Source organism: Falco peregrinus, chromosome 6, assembly GCF_023634155.1.
Source record: "Falco peregrinus isolate bFalPer1 chromosome 6, bFalPer1.pri, whole genome shotgun sequence".
Classification (NCBI taxonomy): Eukaryota; Metazoa; Chordata; class Aves; order Falconiformes; family Falconidae; genus Falco; species Falco peregrinus.
Window position 1 is genome coordinate 33486243 of NC_073726.1, and position 9079 is coordinate 33495321.

Consider the following 9079-nt stretch of genomic DNA (forward strand, 5'->3'; position numbering starts at 1 on the left):
AAAGAGACATGGGTTAATGTTCTGTGTCACCAACAATGGCTGCAAAATGTCTGTGGGTTGCGACTGGCCAAGTTCCTCAGACATGTTTCTAAAATGAAAACTCAGCAGCTCCCTCATTTTGGGGATTTTTTTGACCTGTGACTCCAGCAATAATATCCTTCCCTTTCAGCTGACAGAGGAAGGATAAGGTTTATAAGATATTAATACAGTATGATATTAATAAGGTAAATACAGTATGAGAAGCACTAACAAGGCCTAACCCTGCTCCAGCTCCACTGGCAGGACCATGGTCGTCATTTCCTTACGGAGGAGTAGGGCTAGAGCTTATAGCAGTTCTTGTCCTCGCTGGTGCACTTAAAACTCCCCCTTTTGAAGTACAAAACAGAGGGGAGCACCAAATTCCTCCTGATTTAATTCTCTGTAAAAAGGGAAAACTGAAAGTAGTGGATTGTGGATGGATGTCTTAATGCTCCACAGCCTGGGCTGGGCAGTCCAGAGCCAAGTGGGAGACAAAAATAACCCTGTGATGCTGGAAGGTGCTGAATGCTGCCAGTAAACCTGGTCAGAGGCAGGAGCAAAAGGGAAGCCTCCAGCAGGCAGCAAACAGAGCCTGCTCCTGCCACATCCAGGGAAGTAGGTCTTCACCAGCTGTCTTGGTGAACAAGGTTTTCTGAGTGGTGTTTGGGACATGGCAACACTTTCTCCTTCCAGCCCAGGGAGTTCCTGAGCAAGGCTCCTTGGCCTGCATAATAATTTAAAATTTAATAGCTCAGGATGTAAAGAGGTGAAAAGAAAGTCTTCACACACAAATCAGGCAAATTTAAGACATGCTGACTCTCATCCTCTGAGAAGATCCATGTGGGCAGTAAGCCTTAACATCCAGGTTCTTTCTAAATTAATTTATTGCGCCAGAAATGCATTGAGAATTTAGGATATTTTTTCAAGCACTTTCTCCAAGGCCTCCTGGAGCAATGGAATGAATCCTAACGGTGTCAGTCAGCACTGGCTTAAGGTCCAAGAGCTTGAAGCTTTCCCGCACTCCCCTGGGAGGCCACAGCGACTTTGCTGGTGAGTGGGCAAAAGGCTGCATTGCTTGTTTGCAAAATGCTGTGACCGCCAAGTCTGATATTGTGGGACTCTGAGGGGACACAAAGGTCTGCCTCAGTCAGAGCTGCTCCATTTTACTCCATTTTGCAAATAAACAAAGTTCTCATTTTCACCCTGAAACACCAGACTCTACGCCTTTCTCCCATCTCCAGCTGGATTTTTCTTGCCCTGGATGTGACAGCAGTGTAATTTCATAGATGACATACCAAATATGGGTGGGAGGGGAGCGTGAAACTTGGTTTTTTTCAACAGTTGCTTTCTTGTTTCAAAACTGACAGCTGTGAACCAGCGGTTTGCAGACTTACCCTCTCGGTGTGCTGTGGTAGTGAAGGTGCTGTAGGGAAATCAAACAGATCTGCAGGGCCTGTAAAATGCTGCAGCTTGGTATGTGCTTCTAACAACAGCTAAAATAGGCCAATTTGGAACAGGTTTAATCTTTCAGGAAGAAAAGGGAAGCAATTTAAAGCCCAGAAAATAAGATGTAAGTATAAAGATTTCATTCCTCAACAATAAATTGTCCAGTAGGAAACATTTCCCTGACTTTGCTAGCCAATTCTTCAATGCTAAGAAAAAAGCTTTGCCTCTTCATTGTGTCTGCACCTCACTGATAGCCAACCAACATGTGATTTAATCACCCTACACCCTTTTAAAATCTTGATTAACTGGTAACAATTAGTTCTGTGCCTGAAATACACCTGAAATTTAATGAACAGAAGGTAGAAGAAGATGTTAGGGAGGAGGTGGCTGGAATCTGCTCTAAGGCTTGCCTGGAGTCGTGACAAAACCAGTTGCTGGCACCTCACCTATGTTAGGGTTCCCATCATTACCCCGCTGAAGGTAGGACGTTTGAAAGATGTTGGTGAAAAATGTCTCTGCTGACACTCTAGGCCCAAGTGGTGAATGCTCAAACACTTGTGTTCCTGTCTTCCTTTACATTAACACAATGCCAGTGGCTCCAATGGACTCGCTTGTGATTTACATTGGCTTGAAGGGGAAGAGAACCTCTCTCCTGGTTCTGGATTTAATTCTACTCCTCATCTACTGAGCAAAGCGGGTTTTGACTTCTCTAAAAGCAGAGCAATGACAGTCAGCCAGGAATATCACCTGGCATCACAGGAGCTGAGGGGCTAGCTTGTGGAAGTAGCATGCAGGAGAAAAGGGAGATGGAGAGGGGGCAGGGGGCAGCCCTGCTGAGCAGGTGTTAAGAAACAGTTGGACAAGTACATTTACTGATTTGAAAATAATTGAGGGTTTTTCTGCTCAGCCTTGCTGGGGACTTCACATTATTTGAGGCTGCTCCTGAGGACATGTCAGAGCATGCTAGCTTGGGACAGCATCAAAACCTGCCCTTCTGCTCCTGCAATACAAGCCTGATGGTCTTGGAGTGACCTTTATCTTGCTGTATGACCGTTGATTTCTAATGTAAGATTCCTCTTCATGTGTGAGGCTGAAATCACATAGATTGGAGCCCATTATGTCTGTAAGACATTTGCAAAAATACTTCAAAATGCATTAGATAAAAAAATATTTTAAGAGGCTGAGAGAGCAAAAGCTTTTGCAGTCCTCCCAGCATATACAATTAAAGGGGAAAGAACATTTCAGATGCAGTCAGGGAATGTATTTTGCTTTAATCAGATAACTATGCAATGCCCTGCCAGAGCATCTAGGGCTGAGCTCCAGGAGCCTCTGCAGAGGCTAAAAGGATTCACTGAGGCGCCAGCCTCCCTCCTCCCCCAGTTAAGAAGTCTCTCCAGATACTTCTTCAAGCTAGTGCAAGCTGCAAAGTCCGGCACAAGCCTGGTGAATTGTTACCTCTGGGGGAAACCAGAGGACAGAAGGAAAGTACCAGCTCACCAGTTTTTTCCTAGCAAAGTCCCTGCCATTTGTTATGCCAGGTAAACATGCCTGTAGCCTCACTTTGGCTTTCTCAAGACATGGAGAGTTTAATTAAGGAGAGTAAAATGAACCTCAGAGGTTTTTAAACCTTCTAAGTCTCTTGAAGCCCAGGAAATCTTGGTCTGCATTATGACTTTGCATAGAAAAATGTTATTTCTGTAATTCTATGCAAAACCAGATCATACTTATTTCCTCTGTTTCCTTTTCAAGGAGGGATTCTGCCTGGTCAAAATTAAAAGGAAAGCCAGAGTCGCCACAACAAGAAGCAGAAATCCATCCCTCCCTGAGACATCTGCCCATGCAGGGCTGTGGGGCAGCACCAAGCTGTGTTCAAGGGCAGTTTTGGAGTCAGTCCCCAGTGAGCAGCTGGTTAGGAAGGGGAGGCCCCTCCAAGCCCTACGGAAAAAAAAAAACAAAACACCAAAACCATTTCAGTATTTTCAGCAAAACAGAGAGGAGGTGAAAAATGCCTGAGTGGATTAAAGCGAAGAGGAGAGCCAGGCCAGGCCCCTGCAGGGGTACACTGACCGCCATGGGGTTCTGAGGTGTTGAGGCACTACTGTGAATGCCTGCACAGCTCTCCGGACCATACAGATCCCAAGGTCACCTGAGGTCGAGGGGAAGGTCCCTTGACCCTTATCTCCAAAAGGCAGCTATCACTTTATAAGGTGCAGGTGGCTGGGAACAAACCAGCCCAAATCACACATCTCCTACCTGGCATGGTACAGCCTGTCCTCTGCCTTGGGCTCTGCAAGCTCTGACTGCCTGTGCTCAGCACCATTGCCTTTTCTCTGCATCATCTTACCTCCAAACTCCTCTTCAGTGAGGGTAGAGGAAACTTTCAATACTTAAGGAGGGCTTATGGGAAAGACAGGGACAGACTTTTTGGTAGGGCCTGTAGCAACAGGACAAAGAGTAATGGCTTTAAACTGAAAGAGCGTAGGTTTAGATTAGACATTAGGAAGAAATTCTTTCCTGTGAGGGTGGTGAGGCACCGGAACAGGTTGCCCAGAGGAGCTGTGGATGCCCCGTCCCTGGAAGTGTTCCAGGCCAGGTTGGATGGGGCTTTGAGCAGCCTGGTCTAGTGGAAGGTGTCCCTGCCCACGGCAGGGGGTTGGAACTGGATCATCTTTAAGGTCCCTTCCAACCCAAACCATTCCATGATTCTATGAAACAGAGTATCAGTCTTCCCTAGAGGAGGTCTGCATCCCAATTTCTTCTGCTGTTGCTCCTGCTACCTGCAGCTCAGGGTGCCTGCTTCTCTGGCATGCCTGATGGCATGCTATGGTCCCTCCTCGCACAGAGCTGCTGCAAACCACCTCCAGCTCAAAGCACTCACCTGCAGCATTGGCATCTCTCTGATACCAGTCCACCCAGGGCTCAGAGGCTCAGGACCATTGGAGGGTGAGGCTACAGCCGGGCATCAAAGTATGTCTGACCCTTCTGGTATGCCCTGTCCTCCCCAGCATGGCCACCAACTTACAGTCTGGCTCTGGTCTCAAGCAGCAGTCAGAAGCAGCTCCTTACACCCCACAAGAAGTACAGGGTTCACTCCCACTTCAGGTCCCCATCTTGCTGAGCTCAGTCCCCTGCAGGGCTGTCGTAGCAGTGTATTTGTGAGGGAAGCACATAAACGTGGATGTGGGCTGCCTCTTGCACTGGTGTGCACTTTGCACCCAGCTAGTGCTACTTGCTGCTACTCGCTGCAACACCCACTCACCAATGTGGGATTCTCCGTGGCACTTAAAGTGACTCTGTACTGGGTGAAATGGAGAGGACTTCGTTATTTCTAGTCCAGATATAAATGACTGTGTACTGGGCAGCCCACAGATGATTGTTTTATGGGTTGTGGAACCTGGGTGGAGGTGAAGGTCTGTATTTTGACAGGGATTCCTCCATATCACATGGTCCCTGTGTTACCACAGCAGCCTGTTTGTGATTAAATGAGACCTGCAGGAGCCCGATATCAAAACCTAAACCACTGCAAAGGCTGAGCCCATCCCTGCTGCAGAACATAAACCACAGCAGAATTGCACAAAAGCATTGCATCACAATTGTTCTGCCTTGTGAGTAATATTAATCATGAGACCTGCTTCCCTGTGAAGTTTTGTGACATTATGGGTCCTCCTCACTGCAGTAGACCTAGGCTGTCCTTCCCATGGCTCTGCTGACCTCTGTTCCCTCCATGGGCAACTTCCCTTAACGTAACCTATTGCCCACCACAACTGACCGCACAGCACAAGTTTGGCAGGAACGGGGTAGTGGATGCCAGACACCTGCAGGGATCAACTGACATGCAGGAAGGTAGGTGCTGTGCCTCAATAAATCTTGAATTGTTGGAATGAAACACAGGGCTACCGGCGTCTTGGGCTATGTCAGATTATGACTGTCAGGGTTACCTGTCACTCAGGTGAAACTGCTTTCAGACCCATCTCAGAACTAGACCATGGAAGGAGACACGGGGAACATTTTCTGACTTAGGTGAGTCCTAAAAACTTGTGTCAGGGTGCAGCAAGGGCTGACTGCTCCCCAGGGAAGGAGAGCTGGGAGGCAGGCATGGTAGCAAAACTGGCAGAAGCGGTGGCCTCAGTGACAAGCAGCCAGGTGGCAAAGCGGCACGTGAGGGTCTGAGCTGGGCCCAGAGGCAGCGAGCAGGGCCAGGTGCAGCCCAGCAATCACCCAGCTCAGCAGCCAGGCTGCTCTGAGGCCAAGCCAGCAAGCCAAGCTAGCAGGTCTGGGTCCAGACCAAGATCACGGATGGAGGTATGAGCCCAGGCACAGCTGCCACCTGGCTGCCACCCAGCCCAGGTGGGACCAGCCATAAAGCAGCTCCCAAGGGAGAGGAGGGGCAAGCCCTCCCCTTTAGCTGTCTTCACTGTAACCCTTATGAGCAAAGGACCTGACCTTGGAGACACCCTGAGGGGGGCTGCTCTCCCAGGCAATGACTTTAACATGCTGTTCGAGTTCAGGTGATTGATGGAAAGGCTAAAATTGACTTAATACTGGAAGATCTCTGCAGAGCCACATAAACACAGATACAAAAGCTCAATCACATTTTCCAAAAGAAATTGGCTTCTGTTGAGCCAGAGTAGATTCCAAGATAAGGAGGGAGGTTAAAATGACTCTATTTAATCCAATAGTGTGATAATGAGACAAAGTGATTCATTACACCTCCATAATGAGAAAGAGATCGTGTACATGCTTGAATCAGCTTTAACATATCACCCTGTAAACTGATCCCATGTTCACGTATATCTACTGGCATTTCTTTAGTCTAATTACTAGGTTTTTTGTGTTAAACCAAAGGGTAAAGGCTGTAATTAAGAGGGAGAGACCATGTTTGTCTTGGGCCCCTGCTTGGCTAAAGGGAGCCTGGCTGAGATTAGTCATAACCAGATAGGAGTAAAAAGAACTTCCCCGTTCAGCAGTACTTCAGACAGAGGACCTTTGCATCAATGACTAGCAGCATGATGAGCTGGATTAAATATCTTTCCAACCAGAGGATCTGTATCATACCGACATAGCACCAGCTGTATCATACCACACAGCCATTCCTGGGATGACAGCAGCAGCCAGTGCTCACTGAATGATAACCCACTCTTGGGGATCAAAGGGAATTTTGCCAAACCACACCTGGCTAAATCTCCCTTCTAGCAAACAGGTTCAGAGTATATCTAGCATCTGCTAGAACTGATGTATTTTTGTTCTTAGTGGGTTATCAGAAAGCTGTATTACAAGAAGTTTGCAAATACCCTCTGAAGGTATTTGAAGCAAATACCCTCTGAAGCCCAGCACTGAAGAGCCTGATAGCCACACCAGCAGTGCAAATACCTGCCTAACCACAACTGATGATACTCAAGCTCTGTTCTGGTGGGAATTAATTTTCTGAGGTCCTTCCTTTCCTTTCAAGCTGTTTCCTGTCTGCTCACCAGCAATACAGCTTGTTTATAGCAGCCTGAAAATGTGTATGAGATGGGGAAAAAAATGACATTGAAAACACTCTGGAGGACAAGATGCTAAATTAAAACCGATGCTATGAAGGAGGAGAATAATAAAATAAATTCAGAAACCTTTGCAGTAAGAACAGCCAGCCAGCAAGTCAACTACAGCTGAACCAGAATAGAAGCTAGGTCATTCCCATTTCAGCTTAGGAAAATGTGAAGCAACTGTAAGATGATCACAGCTTTGGAAACACTTCTGCAAAGATTGAACAATGTCAGCAAATCCAAGCAGTCAATTACTGAGTATTGCACTGTGATGCTTTTTGATGACAGTCTCCTGAAGCTGTTCACTTGGTCTTCTATGGGATTGCAAGAGCTGGACAGCTCTGTTGTTCATACAGCACTGTACAACAGCTGGAGATGGTGCTGCCTCTGCCTGTTTATATTAAGTGAGGGTGAAACCCTTCGTGTCAAACAGCCTGCATTTCCAAAAGATAGCCCCTTGTATGAACATCTGGTCTCCTCCCATGTTTTCCTGTTATATCACTGGATCATGACATATCCTGATGGGTCCCATCCTTCTCCACACTGCAAACTGGATGAACATCCTAATTAAGTTCCATAAAACGGAAAAGATGTTACAACTTGAGGCAAACCCGTAAATGTGCAGCCTGGAAGGTGGTGCAACTGTTCAGGCACAGCCCTCTGGGACACAACTGCCCTCACCCATCCACCTTGTTTCAGGGGACGATTTGCTTGAGGACTACCCATCCTGTACTAGCTTGTTGGGGCGTGGAGAAGCTTGTCTCCCATGTCCTGTTCACATCCTTTGAAACAGGACTAAAAGGGGCACACAACTATATCGCTTCTATAGGGGCAGTCCCTGCTTTCTTGTCCCAAGTTGGCATTTAGAAATCAGCAATTTGAATAAACAAGAAATATAGAGAAGCTCCTAGAATGGTGGAGAGGGAACTACCCTCATTGCAGCAGTTCTTGAAAAAAGCAATAGAGCATTCATCTGAAAATGAGAGAAGTTTTCAGAGTTTTTCAGTCCAGTCCTTCTCGCAATAGAGGACTGTTCCACACAGTACTTTCTCCAGAACATTTGTATGACAGGTAGGTTTTTTTAAATGAATCAAATGAATCTGTGTCAGTCTCCTCTCAGGAGCTTTTGTGCTACATTTGAATTAAGTCCTTGATGCACTCTGCTTGAACTTCCATAAGTAAAGGGTAACAACCCTTTTCTTTTCTTTTTTTCCTGTACCATTGAGTCATTGATTCTATCGGAATTGCAGAATAAAACTTTTGCTAGTTTAGATGAAGTCATGAGTTCTGTTGATGTTTTTTTGTCTATGTCTATGAGTTTTGTCTATGCTCCATAGATCAATTTGAATCCATAAATCACATTTGTGATTTCTGTTTGAGGAGTCACATCTTTCTGTGCTTCCTCTCAAGAGAGTAAAAGTTATACCACGAGTAAATTATCTATATATATATCTGTATATAAAACATTGGAGGTAATTTTTAAACTCTCCATTTAATGAATTCATCATTCAGATTTACCACAATCACCTCCTATTTTTAAGAGTCTGTAACTCAGCCGTGCAATTTCGGTTTGTTATTCAGGGACAGATATTTTTAATTAATATCCTGTTGCATAGTGACACAATTCCAGGAGATTTTAGGGATGAGTGACTCACTTGTATGGGACATCCATCATGCCATGGTATAGACAAAAAAAATCCTACTTGGGATCTGGATTAAATATCACTTGAAAGACATCAGAATTCATATTAAGACATACTACAAGCAGCGAATTTGTTGCACAAACAGCAAAACTATAAAAGGAGCTTGCTTTGATCTTTGCTTCCTAAGGCTTTCAGTTCTGTGAGGCTATCACTTACACAACTCTGAGTGCACTTAAGCCTCTGAGAGTGCCTAAGTCACTTCATGCCATTTTTAGACTATGAAGACAGTGGATATCAAAGGAAGAATCTTACTGGTGCTGTGTGTTGACTATGACATTATATCTGATTAAATGGACGGATTTTCTCTTAGGGATTGGTGAGCAAAGCAAGTTAATCCTTCATGATACTGTGCTGAAGTTAACGAAGTTGCATCAGGAATTAATTTGG